At 43.6% G+C, this 15,494-nt stretch overlaps 1 long non-coding RNA gene across 1 annotated transcript in view; it reads right to left on the reverse strand.

Annotated features, from left to right (window-relative positions):
- Positions 1 to 5,336: 5,336 nt before the first annotated feature.
- LOC117655080 (uncharacterized) overlaps positions 5,337 to 15,494 on the reverse strand; it is a 46,435-nt gene continuing 36,277 nt past the window's right edge. The window contains exon 7 of the long non-coding RNA XR_015734115.1: positions 5,337 to 5,417. This is a non-coding gene — a long non-coding RNA (uncharacterized LOC117655080). The remainder of the gene's footprint in view (positions 5,418 to 15,494) is intronic.

Consider the following 15,494-nt stretch of genomic DNA (forward strand, 5'->3'; position numbering starts at 1 on the left):
TCCCTTCTCCTTCGGCTAAGTGAATTGAGAATGCATGGATTTTTATTTGATGTTCCTCATGGAAAGGCATCGGTGGAGACCATTTTTACCGACTTTGGATGATAGATGGTCACCATCCTTCCAATCTAAAGAGATGCTGCTGCAGTGAATAGGAGAAGTCAACAAACTGACCTCAAGCATGACCACTTCAGGGCCGAGTTCAGAATGATTGCAACAATGTGATAAAGATAAATTCTTGGGTAGGTCTGCATATGCCACTCTACTGGGATAGCTTGGAAAGAAACTACCTAAGATTTAGCCTGCAACATTTTAGCTAGAATCATAGTATAGAATCCTTTTGGCAGTAGAGGATTAATACACAAGTGGTGTGTAATAATGTTAGGCCAAAATCTGCTTTGAAAAGTTTTCTATCCCTAAGAAAAAAGACTCCTTTGGTTTATCTACCTTATGGAGTGTTTGAAAATTGCTTTTGAATTTCTCTTATTACTGGTTTGTTATAGATGTTATTTTGACACATTCTTACACACCTTTATGTTGTTCAGGGATTTGCCTGGCTGCCCGGTTTGAAAACCCCCCAGAGGAAAAATTTATTCTTCTTTTTCATTAGTATTTACTCAAATATTAAAGAGTATGTTGAGTAGTAAAAGATAAGACTTTTATATACCCGGAACTTAGACACCTCATATTTAAATAAGTGCAAGGAATCACTATTCTCCCAGGAGAATTCTAGTGATTTCCTCTCTCTTTGAAATAAATTCCAAAAAATAAATTCAGAATAACAGAGTTGGAAGAATTTTGGAGGTCTTCTAGTCCAATCCTCCTACTCAAGCAGGAAACCCTATACCAGTGATGGCTAACCTTTTCCAGATCAAGTGCCCAAAGTGTGCGTGTGTATGCATACATGCCCGAACCACCAAAATGCAATGCGTGTGTGGCCCCCACATCTGCCCCACCCTTATGCATGTGTATGTGCCCCGTGCATGCACTCCACCCCCTCCCCTGTGCATGCAAGGTTTCAAAAAAATTTGCTACCAGTTCGATGGGCGTGGCTAGGACAGGGGGGGCATGTTACTGAGTGGGTGTGGCCAACTTGACATCACTCACACCCATGCCCACATAATCACATGACCCCCTCACCCAGCCAAGCCTACAGGAAAAGGTAGGAAAATTTTTGGAATTTCCACCTATCTACCCCCCCTCCCTTTGCCAGTCGCCCCTGTTCCCCTCCTTTAGTGGCCCTGGTCATAGCCCCATTTCCTCTCCCACCACTGCCTCTTTATTTGGGCTGCTTACCTTCCACGGCAGCTGCTCCAGAGTCCAGAAGGCAAGTTGACTGGAGTTTTCGGCAGCCCCCAGCCAGCCGCCCCTGCTGGAAAGTGCTGGCCACCGAAAAGTACTGGAGGTCATGTAAAAAGCTGCTGCGATTGCCACCATGTTCTTCGCACATGTGCATCCCATGGACTTGCAAGGCAATGGGATGCACATGCATGAAGAACATGGCGGCGACGAATATGATGAATGGGGCGAGCGAGCGGCGACCAGGGGACCGGTTTGGTGGCATGTCCAGCCAGCCATCGCTACCGGTTTGGCAATCTTGGTCAAATTTCTGCCAACGGTTCACGTGAACCGGTGCAAATTGGCTGAATACCACCTCTGGCATGCACACGCCCCACACATGCATCCTGCCCCGCACATGTGCCCATCCCCACGCATGCACCCTGCTGTCACGCAGTGCTTGCAGCCTCCCCACATGCTCTTTACCCCCTGTGCATGTGTGTGTGCCCCCCACATATGCCCCACCCCATGCTCATATGTGGCAGAAACCTGAACACCAGCTGGCCAGTGGGAGGCACATGTGCAGCAGAGCTGAGCTGAGCTGGGGTGATGGCTCCAGTGCCCACAGAGAGAGCCCTGCATGCCACCTCTGCCACACGTGCCATAGGTTTGCCATCACCATCATACTATCCCAGACAAATGGTTGCCCAATCTTTTCTTTAAAACTTCCAGGTTTGGAGCACTCACAACTTCTGGAGGCACGTGACTCCACTGATTAATTGTTATAACTGTCAGGAAATTTATCTTTAGTTCTAGGTTTGTTTTTCCCGTAATTAGTTTTCATCCATTGCTTCTTATCCTGCCTTCAAATTCTTATTCGTTAAATTGAATGAGAACTGGCAAGAAAAAAAAATGTCACTGTGACACATCTAAATTCACCCAAACAGTCCAGTCTAAAAGTCCTTAATTCAAAGAGAGATGTGCAATTCTCACTATCATATTTATAATCAGCCAGTCCAAAGATTTTTCTGGCTGTTGAAGATGCTGAATATTTTAACCTCTAGTCATTTGACTGATTTTGATCAATAAGAAGATGAACACAACTGACAAATCAGAGCTTGCAATGTGAAGTCAGAGCAATGCAAATACAGCCATGCACTTCTATCCATTCAATTCACTTTATACAGTCTGAACCCATATTTATTATGCACCTTTCTAACAATCATCTTTCACTAGAGGTCCAAAATCTGATAGTGCCTTTTCAGCATAACATATTTTATTGAAAGGTGTAAGATTTCATAAACAACAACAGCTCACTGCATCAGATTTCTTCCAAAAGAGGAACACCAAAGTTGACTTAAATGCTGACAGAACCATTTATTAATGGAGTAAATCATACATTCTGAAATATCGCAAAGAGCAAAAATAGTTATTAACAGAGACACTGGCCAATCTATATACTAGAGTTGTGAAAGAGATTATTGCAAGATAAAGGTGATAGGCATAGGGCAGAATATCTTTATGCTCTATTTAGAGAGAGATGAATGGATGTGGGGTTGATGGGGTTGTCTAAATTTCAACCTATAATAGAACAACTTCAAATTTAACTCCATCGTTTCCAGTTACTATAACTATGACCAAACTATAAATCTTATTTCCACAGTTTATGTCAAACCTTTAGCCAAAGGACCAGCCACAAACATTTATTTTATAGCTTCTACAGCTCATTCTGTCATGATACACCAAAATTGGAAGCATAGTTCCTTCTACGTGGACGGGGGGCAACACATAAAACTTGAAATTGGCTTAGAAGAATTTTTAAAAAGGATAAATATAGGTCTATTCTATCTAGGCTTCTAAAAACTGGATGAGCAAGAGTTGCCAGCAGAGAATTAGATTTTCTTCCCCTGTATTATTTTGGTGTTATATAGCACCCACCAGGAATTTTGGAGGCCAGATTGAAACAAAAATCCTGGCTTCGCCTGTACATTTGGTCTTACATATTTTGCAACACCATTTCATCCTCAGCAATTTTTGTTGTTGTCCTTTGGTCTCGAATGGTTGACACAATCTTTTAAATAATTAATTCTTGAAGTGTTTTTCCATATTTGGATCTGTTTTCGGCTGGATCTAATATACTAATTCCTATGTACTTCTACATAGGTAACATTCTCTGTGGCTCCTTGTGAAATATTTGTCATTATTGTTACCTCTTTGTGTATGTTTATGTGTGTGTGTTTATGTGAATGATCATGTAGCTTTTTGAGTTCCCTTTCAGAGCTTCTAACCACATCTTTCCTAAATAACTAAGACAGCCAGCAGCCACTATATTACTTTTTCCCACAAAGTTTTAAGATGGAATTTCACCAGTTTAGGTTTCTGGTGAATGACTCACCCAAATGCTGCGACTCAGCTTTGCAAGCAGAAAGCAAAGGCAGCTTTTGAAAGGTATTCAGCTTCTTTCTACCACTCTAAGTCTCATAGCTCCATAACAAAGCAAAGCAGCAAACCGCAAAGTCTGTTTTTATATAGAGGATTAAGTCCACACTTAGAAATGTTTCGTTTTGTTTAATTTTATTTTAATTTTATTTATTTTGGCTACTAAACCTGGTTTGTAAAATGCTGAATACATTTGTCTCTGTGCTACTTCATGGTTATGAAGAGTTTTGCATTCCAGATCTGCTTATAACTGAATAGGAACACAATTAAAATAAATGACTCCTGCAAGATGCAATTAACTTTCCAACCTTAGTTGGAATTAAGGGTATTTTTGAGCTGTGATTAAAAATAACCAAGAAAAGTCCTTTTAGGATGTCCTCTAAGCTTTTCGGTTGGCAGACTTTCCTATTTTACCGACAAGAATTAAACTTGTTTAAAATATGGCACCAGAGTGACAATAAGTGATACAAAATTAAGGCAGGACAGTATCAGATGAGGATGTTTTTAACAGGGCTGAAATTAGTCCAAATATTTTATTACCATTATAATTACCATATATAATATAATATTATTATTATAAGTAATATTATTATAATATTATATATAACATCATAATAGTCATAACCTGACTAGGTGGCTCAGACACTGAGCTTGTCGATCAGAAAGGTCGGCAGTTCAGCAGTTTGAATCCCTAGTACAAGTCTCTTGTGTGAGCTGGGGGTTGGACTAGATGACCTCCAAGGTCCCTTCCAACTCTGTTACTGTTACCTGTTACCATAATTATAATGGTAATTGGTCAGATTTAGACTAGAGTGGCAACATTTATCCACAGAACAACTAGCAAACAACTAGCAAAATGAGACCTGGTTAGAACTTGGCTGAGAGAACAACAGAATACCAAGGGTAAAAATTAGATGGAGAAGTTGAAAAAATCCTGAAATAAGTGATGCTAAATGTCTATGGAGATTCTCAGTCATCTAGGTCATGGTTGTCCCAAAAGTACTTTTAGACTTTTTTTCCCCCTTAAAGATGTTTTGTTTCTCATCCAAGAAGCTTCTTCAGTTCTGACTGAATGGTGGAGAATGGAAGGATTTATATTCCTTGTAGTCACCTGGTCATTAGCACTTTTTCTGAAAGTAGTTGAGGACACTTGGAGGTTTATCTGTGCCCTCAGGGTCACCTGAATACTGTAAATGGGTGTGGAACCTTCTTGGAATTGCTGACTAACAACACAGTCTTTTCTTTCAGCAGTTCAAAGAAGGATCCACACCCATTTCCGCTATTCAGGTGACTCTGAGAGCACAGATAGACTCAGATAGACTCCATGTGGACTCAGAGAGTCTCAGAAAGAGTGCTAATGACCCAGATGACTGCAAGGAATAATAATCCTACCATCTTCTACCATTTAGTCAGAACTGAAGAAGCTTCTTGGATGAGAGGCAAAACATCTTTAAGGGGAAAAAAAGTCCAGTTGCCTTTGAAAAGCACCTTTGGGACAAATAATGCTAAAACACTTCTGTATTATTGCCAAGAAAAATCTGTAGAAATGACCATGTAGCATTAAGCATCTTAACTCACCTTGAAGGAGATTTTTCCTTTAACTGATTTATCCTAAAAACGGTTTTTTTTCTTCACACATGCCATATAAGTGGACCAAGAATGAGCCAGATGTTTACATGTGGACCAGCAAACCATATTCAACCCTCAATCAAGTATGCAGAAGCAATAGGAAGAAAGTTTAAGGTTATACCTCTGGTTAGCCAGGATAGATATTCCATGCAAATGAAAACATATATCTCTTAACATAGAGAATATTTTTGCAGCTGAATATTTTACAGCTGATGTGAAGTTGCTGGAGGTTTGCATGACAGTTTGATAATCAGGAACAGGGCTATTGGTCTTGACCATTCTTATCTCAAATCTTCATGCTAAACAAAACATAAGATAATGGTGTTGGGAAAAGTTATTTGAATCACCAACTCCCAGTTTGAGCAGAAATGCAAACTAAAGCATCTGTGACAAATCCCTCCTACGCAGATGCCAGAGTCAAACTACATTTTCCATTGCGCTGCTAAGTCACTTCATTTACATATGAGATTTTGTCATCTTCCTGTTAAGGACTGAGCGTGGAGTCTCTTCAAATCTTTTAACCACGCCCTCTCTGCTCCTCTCAGTTATTTCGCTCAGTCTACTTGTAAGGACTTGTTTTTTTCCTCTGCTCGAGTTCAGTATCTTGATTAGAGAGTTTTAGGTTTTTTTATTTTTGTAGTGCTTTCTGGGCGATCTATTAGTGGAGCCGAAGACTTACATTGGGACAGCTTGCGGCTGCGGCTGTCCCTCGGTTATGGCGGTGGGTAACTGGATCTGGGGCTCCAGACCAGCACCCCCACCTCTCAAAGTGCAGGAGATAGGAGTCTGACCCGGCTGGGCAGCTCCAGAACGGCCCGCGCCGTTTTCCTTGGCCGCCGGTGTGCGCGTCGGTTCCAGGTGAGCCTGGTTAACCACGGCCGCCATTTTTTCAAGGCTCCAGTTAGTGTAGGGCGGCTCCGGAGTGCCTGGTAGCCTAGCTATTCAAACTCCGTTGATTTCTTTACCTCACTTTCGAAGCCGGGAAGCAGAATTTCAGGCGCTCTGGCGTTTCGCTGTTGCTGATCGTCCTGGAGCAGCGCGGGGCGCTGGGAGCCGGTAACCATTTTCGCACCCTTTTCGCTTTGTATTTGATTGACAGTTGAGGTGTTGGCGGTGTGAGGGGAGTATCAATCTCGACCGCTCTTGTTGCCTGCCAGCTGAGGAGGGGGGACAGAGAGTAAGGACCGTTTGGAGGATTCCTACCTAGGTCTGAGGTACTTCCCTTTGTGACAGTTGACTTGGACGGCCATTTTGAGACTCAGATTTTGCCACCAAAACTGTTTCTATTTTTCTGCAGCCTGCTGCCATTTGGAATAACTTTAACATGGCAGATCTGGAATTCTCTTCTGACAGTGAACAACCTCAATCCCCTCCCAAGGCAAAAAAGACTAAGAAATCAAAATCTAAAGCCTCTGCTGTTCCAGCCAGACAGGATCCAGAGGCCTCCTCATCCAGACCTCCCCCTTCTGCCTCAATGGACAGAGACGCCATTAGAAGGCATAATGCATTGGAGAAACATGCAAGAGGGCTCAAAAGAAAATTCAGGCTTCCTTGGCTCCATCTTTTCCTCAGTCTGAGTTGGAGGATGACTTGACTCATATAGATCCGATAAGGCCTCCCTCTACCTCGCAGGGTTCTCAGCAAGATGGTCTGGCTCCACCCCAGAATTTGGTCCTGGGGATGCAGGCTATGGATATGAACCAACCTGTTAATTTTCAAACCATGCTCTAGCCAAGCATTTGCTTCGGGTTTTGGTCAACAGATACTTGCTGCCCCTGCTACTTGCCACCGACATGCCAGCCAGATGCCCACTACCTCGGCTGGCTGTCATTTTCATGTCAGCCACTCCTTGCCTAGACCTAGTCAGGCCAGTCAGGCTATTTCGCAGGAACCACTCGATAGTGAGGAAGCAGGGCAGCTTGAGGGAGAGGCTGAGGAACCAGAGTTCTCAGATGACGATGCGGTTGAACCAGATAGACCTGCATTCACTACCTTATTTAGGCCTGCTGTGTTTAAAACATTGCTTCATAAAGCTAAATTGGCAACTAATATGAGCTCCCTTTCCAGGGCTCCTGATCAGGACACTGACCCTCAAAAATCTCACAATGAGTTATTTCCTGTCCCCTGTCCAGATCAGAACTACATTCCCTGTCCGGAGTTATTTTCTGGGGTCATTAAAAAACAATGGGAACACCCAGGGGCCCTTTCTGCTCCCTCTGGGCATGATAAGAAAATTTACTGTGTAGACCCTTCCTTGGAGAGTCTTTTGGCTCTTCCGACAGTGGATCCTCCAGTAGTTAATTTATCTTCTTCTACCATTTTCTCCTCAGATGTCATAGAAGTGCTCCGCTCAGAGGATAGGAAAGCAGAGGTCGCCTTTAGAAAGAGCCACCAGGCGGCAGCCTGGGCGGTAAAGGCCACCACTTTGGCTTCATTTTTTAATCGGGCCAATCTTGTTTGGCTCAAACAGCTTAGGGACCGCCTGCCTCCGGAAGACCTGCGTCTTCAACAAGACATCAATAAGATGGTGGCGGCAGCCGAATATTTGGCTGACGCATCTCTTGACGCAGCTAAGTTTGCGGCCAGGACAATGGCGTCTTCTGTGACGTCTCGACGGCTCCTCTGGCTTCGCCCTTGGCGTGCCAACTTGAAGGCTAAGTGGAAGTTGGCGTCCACCCCCTATCAGGGTACTAATTTGTTTGGACCTGCATTAGAGCCCATTCTGGTTGAGGGTAATGATAAAAAGAAGACCCTTCCGGTGTCCTATAGAAGGAAGGAGCGCTGTTTTACATCATATTCCCAGAGGCAGCCCTTTCGTCAGGACCCAGGACCCAGTGGGTCCTATGCTGCTAGACCATACTCTCAGGGATATGATAAACCAGCTGACAGACAGTCTTTCAGGGACAGAGGCAGGTTCCAGTTTGCCTCCAGAAGACCCTATGGGGTTCTGGATCCAGGCCCGGAAGGTGAGGCAAATGACTTGCTTCCCCTGCCTCCCATAGGCGGACGACTCAGCCACTTTGTCAGTCAGTGGGAGGCTTCCACGTCCGAGGATTGGGTCCTTCGGACTGTGAGACTAGGTCTTACTTTGGAATTCAGAACCAGGCCCCCCAACCGTTTCATTCCCTGCCCCATTCCTCGTCAGCCAGAGAAACACCAGCAGTTGAGGAAGGAGATTCAACATTTAATAGATATAGCGGCAATAGAACCTGTTCCTGCTGGGCAAGAAAGGTTGGGGGTGTATTCAATTCTGTTGCTAGTTCCCAAGGCCTTGGGGGGTTGGAGAGCCATCCTATATCTCAAATTTGTCAACAATTTTCTTATGTTCCGAAAATTCAAAATGCAGTCCCTCAGGACTATTCTAGATTGCGTGCGGAAGGACGATGTGATGACGTCATTAGATCTCCAGGAGGCTTACCTGCACGTGCCTATCCACCCGGCCCATCGCTGCTTCCTGAGGTTTGCATATGCGGGAGTACACTACCAATATCGGGCCATGCCCTTTGGTCTTTCTTCTGCATCATGAACTTTCACCAAGTTGTTGGCGGTGGTAGCAGCGGCTATCCGGCTTGTTCCGATCAGAATACTCTGTTATCTCGACGGCATATTACTGCTTTCTCAGTCTCCTCAACAGGCTCTCCAGGATCTGGAGATGGTGACCAACATCATCACTCGTCACGGATTCTCCATAAATCATCGAAAGAGCCATCTTCAGCCTACAACCAGAATTGCTCACCTGGGGGCGTTGATAGATTTGGAGGAGGGACTGGTTTTCCTGTCACCGGAATGGCAAACCGACATCAGGACTTTAGTTCGACATGTCCTAGCTCATCTACAGGTAACATTTCTAACCTTATCAAAGTTGCTCAGGAAATTTATTTCTTGTATCTCAATAGTGCCGTGGGCACGATGGCATGCGCACCAACTCCAATGGTTCCTCCTGCCAGCGCAGAAGTCGGGCCAGAGCACATCTACATCCAAGGTGAGGCTTCCTCCCAAGGTGAGAGCGTCCCTCAGGTGGTGGGACTCAGAGGCGATCAGCAGGGGTTGCTTCTTCCAGGAACCCAACAGGATTGCGGTGACATCAGACACGAGCCTGTTGGGCTGGGGCGCCCACATGGGGTCTTGGGTTGTCCAGGGTCAGTGGTCTCCCATAGAAGCCAAGAACAGTATAAATTGGCTAGAACTTCGAGCTGTCCGCCTTGCCTTGAGACACTTCCAGGACATGCTTCTACACCAGCATGTCCTGGTTCTAATGGACAACATGGCCACCAAGGCCCATATCAATCACGAGGATGGCACGCGCTCCCCCTTATTAATGACAGAGACAGACAAGTTGATGACCTAGGCAGAGACTCATGTGCTTTCCCTGAGGGCGGAACATATTTTGGGGGGCTCCAATGTCCAAGCCAGCTGGCTCAGCCGGAAACAATTAGACCCCTCCGAGTGGAGGCTCCACCTGGAACTGTTCCAATGCATCATCGACAGATTCGGCCTTCCGACTGTAGGCCTGTTCGCCAGCCTGGAGAATACTCAACTCCCTCGGTTTATTTCAAGATTCCCGAGTCAGGGGGCCCTCAGTTACGACGCCCTTTGTTGTCGGTGGCCTCAGGGTCTGCTGTATGCTTTCCACCTCTGGCCCTCATCCCGAGGGTAATAAGGAAACTGATAGTGGAAAGGGCGGAGGTCATCCTGTTGGCTCCTCATTAGCCAAGGTGACCTTGGTTCGCCGACCTCGTGGCCCTGTCGGTGTCGCCTCCCTGGAAAATACTTCGGGACCGCATCTCTCTCAGCCAGGGGGCAGTTCAACATCCAGACCCCGGTTGGCTGCACTTAACCGTGTGGCATTTGAGAGGGTCCTCCTGAGGAGATGCAATGTTCCAGGAAAGGTGATTGGCACCATTCAGGCCGCTAGACGGCCCTCTACCACGAGGATTTATGAATCGTCTTGGCAGACGTTTTGCAGTTGGTGCCGTCTGCGTCACGTGGACCCTACTTCTGCCAGCATTTCCGACATTCTGGTTTTTCTGCAGGATGGGTTTGACAAGGGGTTGGCTCCCTCTACCTTGAAAAGACAGGTGGCTGCTTTATCTACTGTTTTATCCAGGGAAGCTACTCACCCGCTAACTCTTGACCCGAGAATTAAAGGGTTCTTGAGGGGGGCCTCTAATATTCGGCCTTCCATTATTCATAGGTATCCGACTTGGGACTTGACATTGGTTCTGCAAGCCCTAACTGCTCCACCGTTTGAACCCATTGGTTCAGCCAGTCTCAAATTTTTATCGTTTAAAGTGACTTTTCTCTTGGCCATTACCTCTGCCAGGAGGGTGTCGGAGCTGGCAGCATTATCAATTCGGGAGGATTTATGCATTTTTAAGCCTCATACGGTTGTTCTTAGACTAGACCCAGCTTTCTTGCCAAAAGTTAATTCCATCTTTCATAGATCTCAGGAAATAATTTTGCCAGATTTCTGCCCTTCTCCCAGGCATAGGTTGGAAGATCAGTGGCATACGCTTGACGTTCATCGGGTGCTCAGAAGATGCATCGCACGAACGTCATCCTTTCGTAAATCGGAGGCCCTCCTGGTGTCCTTCCACCTTTCTTCTTTGGGGAAGAAGATTTCGTCTAGGACGGTGGCTTGTTGGATCAAGGCGTGTATTGCCCTCGCCTATGCCTCCAAAGGCAAGTCTGTTCCAGGTAAAGTGTGGGCCCACTCTACGAGAAGCGCTGCAACCTCTGCTGCTTGGTCTACCCAGGCTTCGGTGGTGGACATTTGCAGGGCAGCCACCTGGACATCTCTGACGCCATTTGTTCGCCACTACAAAATAGACACTTTTGCGTTTGCTGAGGCGTCCTTTGGATGCAGGGTGCTGCAACAGGTGGTTTCGGCGTCCAGTGGCGGGACCAGTCAGCCTCCCTCCCTTTGATTTTGATGCTTGGGTATATCCCATATGTAAATGAAGTGACTTAGCAGCGCAATGGAAAACGGACGTTGTTTACCTGAACGTCTCTTTTCGTTGCGCTGCTGTCACTTCATCCCTCCCTGTTGGCTGCCTATTTGGGGCAGTGGGCTTGTTTGTGTTTTCTCATCAGACCTTTTCCATGACACGCGACTTCGCGAAACAACTGAGGAGAGGAGGAGCAGAGAGGGCGTGGTTAAAAGATTTGAAGAGACTCCACGCTCAGTCCTTAACAGGAAGATGACGAAATCCCATATGTAAATGAAGTGACAAGCAGCGCAACGAAAAGGGACGTTCAGGTAAGCAATGTCCATTTTATTCATTGGCTCACTAGATTTCTATTCTAACCTCCAGGAACTCAAGGTGGCATAGGAACCATGGAATGAAGTATTGCAGGCTAATTTAGCTCACTGCCAGAAGTTCGAACCTGACCTGCTCAAGGTTGACTCAGCCTTCCATCCTTCTGAGGTTGGTAAAATGAGGACCCAGATTGTCGGTAGCAACATGCTGACTCTGTAAATTGCGTAGAGAGTCTATAAACTGCTATGAAGTGCTATTGCTATTGATTTATTGTCTTCCATTTTTATACTGACAGAAAAATCCTGGCTGGGATTTTTACTGTCAGAGTATGCTTGGCCCAAGGTAATGAGGTTCTCTTCCATAGCTGAAGGTGGAAAACACCTGGCCCGCCTAGTTCTGGTCTGCCTTAATCATTACACACTATCTTTTATGTCAGGGGTGTCAAACACAATTTCATTGAATGCCGCATCAGGGTTGTGTTTGACCTTAGGGGCTGGGTGGGCGTGGCTGGGGTGGATGTAGCCAGCTCAATGTCACTCGTGTTGGGAGCACCTCTCCTAGGGTCTATTTTCGACTGCGACGGCTTCCTGCAGTGCTTCGCCAATGAAAATGGAACCGGCCCTCCCGAGCTCCATTTTTGCTGGTTGAGGCACCTTGGGCTGGTCCTTTGCTGTTTCCAGGGTGGCCCTGTGGCCCAGATCTAAGCACACCACAGGCCCTATCTGGCCCATGGGCCTTGATTTTGACATCCCTGCTTTATGTGAAGAATATTTTCCTTTATATTTCATCAAAACCTATTCTCAAATAATTTAAGACAATTATTTTCTATTCTACAAGTGGAGGTGACTTTCTATGTGATGTAATTCAAGGTCTGTGAAAGGACCTATCATATTTTCCCTTTGGCCATCTTTTCTGAAGGTTATATATGCCATGTTCTTTCAATTACTTCCTGAAGAACTTAACCGTCAGTCCATCCAATCATCTCCTTTGACGTGGGAAAAGCAGGTTCACCTGGATTGTCTTTCCCTGGAATGGGAACATTCTCAGGACTACCAATAGAAGAGAATATTTGTAACTAAGGGTTGAACTATGAAGTCCTTGGTGCTCTCTGAGCTTCCTTGTTTTCTTGTAGATGTTTCATTACCCCATTATATAACACTTATGCACCTGCCCAACAATTAAGCAATAAACAATAAACTACTCAAGGAACTACCAACTCAGACAAAGAATCAAATAATAAACAACTACCTAATAAAGGAATGTCAAAAAGAAAACAACATTCCCACCAACGCTGATCATATACAAACAGATAGCAAACCCTACTCTCTTCTAGTACTGAAGATGTTACCTAGTTGGGTAATGAAATATTTTCAAGAAAACAACCAAGCTCAGAAAATACCAAGGACTCCATTGTCAGGAGTTTGGGAACTGACAGGCAGTGTAGAATGCATCTGTAAGTCTTTTGGACTACTTAAAATTTGAGCCTTTTGTCCTGAAAACGAACTGTTCTCTTCTGAATTACAATTTCCAAATGGAGAATACTTAGAATGCAGTCCAATTTAGAATGCTGAAAAAACAAAACAGTATTTAAAAAAGAAAGAAAGAAAGAAATCCTGACAACGATGCTTGTAACTTATGGTCCAATTAGGATTGAAGCCGAGGGGGATTTTCCCGTCCCCTAATATTCTTTGGAAGCAAATCAAACAGAGACTGTTTGAATTCCAGCAAATGTTAGCTTGTCATTTTTATCCATTGGTCCTATTAAGACAATGTCCTGGGAAATCATTTGGGAAGAATTCTTTGTCAGGGGAAAAAAATATGTCTTGTGAATGGAGTCAAAAGGGCTATTAGCATTCATATCAGGAGTGAGAAGGGCCAAGTCAATGGTAATAAATTGGTGCTCTGAAGGTAGAAGCACTGGGAAAACTTGAAATGGCTTTATAAGGATGAAGTGAAATCTTTAAAAGTTACACTTCAGCTTTCTAATACTTGACCAGAAAAAAGCTAGGGGTGGGAGGGAGAGATTTTCTGTTCCTCAATGATTTACTATAAGCATTTGCAGTGGGTTCCCTATTACTCAGTAAGATCTTAAATTCCATCTAAATGCAGCATTCATCTCCTTGACAGTTTCTGGTGAATTGCAGCTTCTGTTCTCTGTATGAATTATGCATGTTTGAAAGAAGCTACCAAATTTCAATTAGTGCATCTCAATTTTCTTCTTTAGACCAATTGGGCCCTGTTAACAAAAGGTCTGGTCCTTTATCTCATGGAACATCAAACTGTTTTAATCAATCTGAATTGAAATAAATATTTGAAGCATTAAACCACTCAATGCTTCCTTCCACCCCCTTTTAAGCCCCTTCTGCATTAACAACCTCAAATCTAAATATCAACAGAACACTGTTAAATTTATTACTTTTTTTTATCCAATTTGGAAGTAGAATTGCAGAGCATTAATTGGTAGGCATATAAAAGATTCAACATGTTGCTTAAGCAGCCGAGAGGCAAGGAAGTTTAATTAAGTCATAACAGGCAATTTGTAACTAATTACAATTACTGGGCTTTTGCTTTTTAAAACAGGACTGAGTTACTGGCACAATATGCTGTGGATTCTTTTACATGCGATTTATTTTATCAGATGCTCAAACAGATAAAATATGTCCCCAAAGGGGTGGGGAAAATCTAGAGATTTAACTTGTGTACTGTCTTTTAAATACATGTGGGAGTTGAGTACAGTGAAATGAATTGAAAAACATTCATTGATTTGTGTACAATAATCAGAAGACAAAGAAAAACAGGTATCACTAATTCTCCTGGCTGAATCGGACTTGTAATATTATTCCTCTCTAGAGAAGAGAAAAAATATGATTTCACGAAACAGGATGGAAAAAATACTCCCTTGTGTTCAAATTTTTAACAGTGCAAATATATATGAAATTAAATACTATTGAATATAATTGAATATATGCCAAGGCAGCCGAGAGTCCAAGAAACACTTTGAGAGTGTCAAAGACTTGAATAAAGTTTGCTAGTCAAGAATAGTCATTTTTCATATAGGAGGAGAAAAAAATTACAGTTTGTTGGCATTATCATATTAGTTGACTCTTTATTAATGTAAGTATGTTGCTGTTGTTATTATTATACCTTAAGGTATAATAATAAGGCCAGTCTTCAATCTTGGCTATGACTCAGACAAGTTCATGAAATTTTGTTGGCAATACTTCAGAAGGGATTTGACCTTGACTTCTTCCTAGAAGAAAAATGAATATCTCCAGGTCATCCAGCTGCCTTAAAGTGGGATTACAACTCCCAAATTCTCATTTTATAGTCCCATGTCTAGAAGTACTACACCAAACTGGCTCTCACACTTAAATTAACTTTGAGCCAATTTTGGTTTTGGCCAGTCTTTCCTATAGTTTTGCTTGGGCTCTGCTCATTCTTGGCATATGTCTCAAGTTAAATTATAACCTTCATTTCTCCCCATCACCCAAAATTATGTATCCTACTTTACGTTAACAGCAGTACAGCCTAAAATATTTCTGTAATGTATGAGTATCCATGGAGAATCCTTCTGGGGAGAATTAGAGAATTAGTTATCATTGTTTCTTGAGGTGTCATCTACAAATTCTCCTTCTATGTTACATCCCCAACTCCATTTTTCCAATCTCAACCTCAGCGTTGGCTGTTTGGATTACTTGCCTCTATATTCAATTCTGAAGATTTTTTTTTAAAAAAGAGCCCTAGTGATTTTTTTTTTAAAAAAATCCTACCTACGATCCATTTCAGCACGAAAATCTGCTTAATACGTTTAGACAATTTCTAAATATTTTAGGAAAGTAATTTAAGTCATTTTTCAACACTTCCTGTTTGACAAAGAGTTTTATCACCTAT

This window comes from Pantherophis guttatus, chromosome 4 (genome assembly GCF_059756535.1).
Source record: "Pantherophis guttatus breed Tessera chromosome 4, ASM5975653v1, whole genome shotgun sequence".
NCBI lineage: Eukaryota > Metazoa > Chordata > Lepidosauria > Squamata > Colubridae > Pantherophis > Pantherophis guttatus.